General features: G+C 36.1%; 1 pseudogene; it reads right to left on the reverse strand.

The window, feature by feature from the left end:
- Window positions 1–4,093: 4,093 nt before the first annotated feature.
- LOC114488342 lies at window positions 4,094–5,005 on the reverse strand (annotated as a pseudogene).
- Between the last annotated feature and the right edge of the window lie 688 nt (window positions 5,006–5,693).

A 5,693-nucleotide genomic window follows, 5' to 3' on the forward strand; every position in this document is an offset into this window, starting at 1 on the left:
TTGGGTCTAGTGTTTTTGCATTAATATAATCAAGGTTTTCTCCTCCCCTGACTCATATCACACACAGACACATCACACTCCAGCTTTTATCTTTTTGAGGTGTGCTATACACAGGGTACCTGCGGTCTATTTGTAAATTTAGAATCTTTAGGTAGGCTTGAGACTTTGCCTGCAAACCAAATGACATAATTTTTTTTTGATGTGTAAAGTACCATGCAGTATAGGTTAAGGGGGAATGAATTGGATGCACAGCCATTATAAGTTGATGATGATTTGGCAGAGATGTATATAACTTTGTTTATGCCCATTTCTGTAATGATGACCTTCTGAACTCTGGTGGGTGGTGTGCAGACATTGACAAACTACATATTTTCTAAAAGGTCCCCCCAAAGAGAATTTTCTTTTGGGTTAACCCGTTTCCTCTTTTCCTTCCTCCCTTCCTCTTTCATATTTTCCTCCCTCCCTTTTTTCCTCTCTCATCCCTTGATATTTAAATATACTTAACTAATGAGAAAACAAAAAACAATTTTCATTTCACTTTAAGGACTTCTTTGGTTTTCACTCCTGAATTATTCTCCTTTAAAAAATGGGCATCAGTAGTTTTCCATTGCTCAAATTATTCTTCTGTCTTTGTCTCTGATATGCCATCAATTTTCCCTCATGTTTTTTTTCCTGTCTAGTACTATATTTGAGTGTTTTCCCATTCCAAACAACATCAGTCAGACTTCTTCAACAATAACCTTTTCTAACTGTCTCTTCATGGTCAAGGACTTTAAAGTCTGCTAACTGTGAAGGCTCCACTTTATACACATCACCCTCTGGGGACCGTCCTTTCAGTAAGTCATTAGTGAACTCAGTGACTTGTTCTCAGTCACCACTCCCAAAATCTCTATGTAATTTAATTGTATTTAATACCATTAAAAACTATTTTCTGGACATTTAAAAATTTCCTTTTACATTTCTCTTTCTTATTACTCCTTTCCTGTATCCTTCATGGATCTTCCTCCTCCCCATCCCTCTCCTCCTTTCTCCTCCTTCTTTCCAATGTGTTGCTCAGAAGTTCTCATGTTTTAGGCTCTGCAATCTTTCCTTGTTTTCTATTTTCCTCTTCAACTCCTGAAGTCATCTTTATTCTTCATTTCCAAAACTCATTCTTTTGTATTTTGCTACTGTGGCATGTCATGCATAGTACCCATACGTGGCTCACTACCTGTTGTTTAGGTTTAGGCTATAAACTTAACTATAAACCTAGAGCATATAAGCATATGCCTTAACTATTTTTATGTTTTTATACCTATCATAAATGGCTTTAAAATAGTTACTTGAATTGAATTCCCTATTCTTCCTTTTCCTGAGCCCTCAACATTTCAGAAAACTATCTTTTGAGTCCCCCAAAGTGCTTTTCTGGGTGGACCATGCAGGGATTTCTAAAAACATTATGGCAACAATGGGATACTGTGAGTGGGAAAGAAAACATGCTGGCAATTTGTCTTGCTTCATACCATGCCAGGCTTCCACTTTTTATGTCCACTCTCTAATCACTTCCATTTTCAGACCTGAGAAATGGCAGAATTTGCTCAGGACCCTTATCTGGAATAGAAAGTGATAAAACTCTTTTCTGGAAATGATGGCTCAGAAAATACATTTATTTTTCTGTATATGAGAGCATAATCTTCTCAGGATTGCACCCCCCACAGGCAATGAAAGTGGCATACAGCCTATAAAATCACCTAGCATGACAGTAGCTCAAGTTCTGGTTTCTAAAAATAATTGAAATAGATTTTTAGTTTTTATGAAACTTCTCTTGGTGAGAGTCATTTTCACATTTAAGAATATGTGTACATTAGGGTGCATCTATGATAGAAAGGGTTCAGAGAATGTAGCCTTGAAGCACTCATCAGAGAGATATCCTTATGGGTTTATATTTGGGAAAAGATGACAGCTGAATGTCTGAGCTCTGTCTACAAGACAGAAATGTCAGGTACTCAGGTCCAAGGACTCATTTCTGCCCATACATAAGCCTCAGATTGCAGAGATTTCTTCCAAAGTCTTCTGTGTACCTGAGCCAGACCATTTTATGCAGCTGGTTCCCACAAGAGGATTATCATCTCAGTGATCAATCCTCACTGTGAGTTTCGGTACATGAAGAATTAACTTCCAAGAAATTATGTAAATGCAAATCTCTAGAATTGCAAAAAAAAAAATTGACTAATGGTACTTTAGATGGTGAGCATTTGGCAGATGGGAGTCAGTTTGGTTTAAACTAACCAAACAATTGTACAGATTAAAGACAATACTAAATCACTCCAAACTAACATAAAAAAAAACAAAAGAAGATTAGAGATTTCATATCCTGAATATTAATTCAAGTGGAAATTCTTAAAAATTATCTACACATAACAAGAATACTGAGTATTTGTAAATACTAAGCCGATCTTCACCAATTTTTGAGGCATCTTTGCATTATTCATGTTTTTATTGTATGGGTTGCCTGGAAGCCATGGTTTTTATTTCTGCTAACCTGGAATTATGCACCCAATGTTCACATTTTAAATAGTTGTAAAACATTTATTACTACAAAACATTTAACAATGCACAATGCTATTAACTGAACAACAGCCTTTAATAGAAATCCATCAGTTTTTTCACTGATGTCTTTCTGCTGACCTGGAGCCAATCCAGAACACCACATTCCCTTTAGTCATTATGTTTAGATTTCTCAAATCAGAACAGTTTCTTGGTCTTTTCTTGGTTTTCTTGACTTTGAAAACTTTAGTGAGTACTGGTGAACTAGTTTGTAGAATTTCCTTCATTTTGGGCTTGTATGATGTCTTTTTCATAAGATTGTGTTTATGGGTTTGGGGAAGTACATTTAGTTATCTGTTTTTAGATTTTACTGGATTTGGCTAAAATTTTGTTTGGAGATTTTGTGTCTATATGAGATCCTATTAGTTATAGGATTTTTAAAAACATTTAAGAATATTCTTGTTTGAGTTTGTTACCAAAGGTAATGCTTGATTCTTAGCATGAGTTGGGAAGACATTCTTCCCTTTTAATTTTTTGGAAGAGTGTGTGCAGAATTGGTATGTCTTTCTAAAATCCTTGGTAAAATGCAAGAGTGAAGGCATCAGAGTCTGGTGTTTTCTTTGTGGGAAGGTTTTAAACTCAAATTCAAATTATTTAATAGACATAAGGAGCTTCAGGTTTTCTAGCTATTCTTTTTTTTTACTTTATCATTTTATTAGGAATAATTTCAAATTGGTTGTGAAAAAAAGTTGTTCATATGAGTTTGATGAGTTTTTCAAAAAGCTCTTAATGAATATATGTTCATGAATAAACAGTAAAACATCAGCAGAACTATCATATACTGAGCAAAGAGTCAGGCTGACATCAAAGGTAATATGCAACATAAAAAATGTACTATAAAGAAGGACAATCTTCTGGGCATTCAAAATCATCTCAATATGAACTCTTTGCTGCCAACACAGATCTAATTAGCGATCAAATCTGAAACACACTGAAGTAAGCTTGGCTGATGGAAGCCAGGAGTCAATAATGGGGGAAAAAATATAAGTTCCTTAGTGCAAGACATTTCAGTATTGTTTTGGAGAATTTCCCTGACTGGTACAAGCAGTGTTAGAAAATCGCTTTGGCAAGTGAGGGAAATAAATACAAATGGAATGCTATGTATTTTTGTTGGTTTGTTTTGTTTTTTAACTAGCAGACTGTCCCAAGAATGATAAGTGTATCAATAAAGTAGCGAGGGGATAACTTTAAAACATTATTTCTTGTGGGCTCAAAAAACACTCAAAATAAATTTATTTAAAGGCATCACAATAGCTAAGTCTAGGTATTTAGGTTTAAGAGAAGTAAAATTAAAAAAGGACACCTCCTCCCACAAGTTAAGGAAAATTTCTTTAAAACCAAACATATTGCTAAGCTGCAATATTATACTTGGTAAACAATAATTGGTAACAAAATAAGTTTAAACACTGTAATATTCTGCCCAAACCAGTCCCAGATACTATTTAATAACCAAGATACAAACTAAGTTTGTTGTAATAAGCCTAGACCAATTGGAACGTGTCCTTGGTTAGATACCCAGTTCCAATGACTGTTTTGAGAGTTCATTTGACAGCCAGTCAAGTCCCTCATGCAGAGCACAAATGGCTTAAACACACCATGTTCTGTTAGGAGACTGAAGACCTCATTCATCTGTTATTTTATTGGTGGCCATGACATTTGGCAAATCCTGTTTGTTTGCAAAAAGCAGCAACACTTTATCTTGCAACTCATCTTCGTGAAACTTTTTTTTTGCAGTTCTTTGGCTCCTTCCTGAATTCTTTCACGATCATTGCTATTTATCACAAAAATAATACCCTGGGTATCCAGAGATTAATGCCTCCAGAGATGCCTTATTTTACCTTGATCACCAATATCCTATGCTGTGAAAAAAATGTTCTTTTTTTCTTTTAGTACATAGACTTTTTCCTTAAAAAATAAATTTTAACATAAAGAATAAAATGCAAGATTTTATTTTTCACTTTCCCCAATTTTGTGGGTGTGAATGCTTTTAAATCTGACCAGGAAAGTTTACATTATTAGACTAATGATATGATCAAGTCTGGCTTTATCATAAATCATAGAGGTTAACAGAATTTACCTGGAAAATCGATTACTTTTTAAAAAAGATTTTATTTATTTTCAGAGAGAGGGGAAAGGAAGGAGGAAGAGAGGCAGAGAAGCATCAATGTGTGGTTGCCTCTCGCTGGCCTCCTACTAGGGACCTGGCCCGCAACTCAGGCATGTGCCCTGGACTGAAAATGTTCTTATATTGTAGTATTTCCACATTAAAACCAATGATATGAATGGTGGTGACTATCTCTCCTAGCTTCAGTTTATACAAAATTGTCATCTTGCCAGCAGCACTCAATCCAACCATCAAAATGCTCAACTGCTTCTTGCAGAAGAGGCTGGAGAAGAGGGAGGAGATGGTGAGGCCCATGGTGGCAGTGGCACTTGCCTTGGGCAAGAAGATAAGTAGTTTGGAGCTTCCCTGCCTCCTCCTTTCATGCTCCTTGCAAACTGAGGGAGAACAGCAGGGTCTGAGGAAGAAAGAGAGCCACAGGGACAGGTTGCCAGTGGGCACATCAAGCAAAGCTCTAGGACAGGACTTAGCAGGGTGCAGATCCGAGAAACCACTGATTTGGCTGCTCAGACTCTAGTGCGGACTTCAACTGTACCAGTCACGTGGCAGTTGCGGTGGCCCCGGCAGCAGCTCGGCCTCTATTCTTGAGTGAACTTTGTCAATTTGTGTCTTTCAAGAAATATGTCCTTTTCATTTGGGTCATCTAATATACTGGCATAATATTATTCACAGTATTACTTTATTATTATTTTTAAGATTGGTAGATTTTGTGATGATGTCGGCTCTCTCCTTCCTCATATATGTAATTATTTGTCTCCGCCCCCCTCCCCGCTGTCATGTAGGGCTAAAAGTTTTCAGTAATTGGTATCTAAGAACCAGTTTTTATATCCTTGCTTTTCTGTATTATTTCTTTTGTGTTACTTAGTTTTGGTTTAATATGCTCTCCTGTTTTTAGTTGACTAAGGAGAAGCTAATGTCATTGATTTGAAAACTTCTTACTTCTAATATAGTCATTCACTACTACAGATAGCTTCGTCTCCTAAAT

The sequence above is a fragment of the Phyllostomus discolor genome, chromosome 2 (assembly GCF_004126475.2).
Source record: "Phyllostomus discolor isolate MPI-MPIP mPhyDis1 chromosome 2, mPhyDis1.pri.v3, whole genome shotgun sequence".
Classification (NCBI taxonomy): Eukaryota; Metazoa; Chordata; class Mammalia; order Chiroptera; family Phyllostomidae; genus Phyllostomus; species Phyllostomus discolor.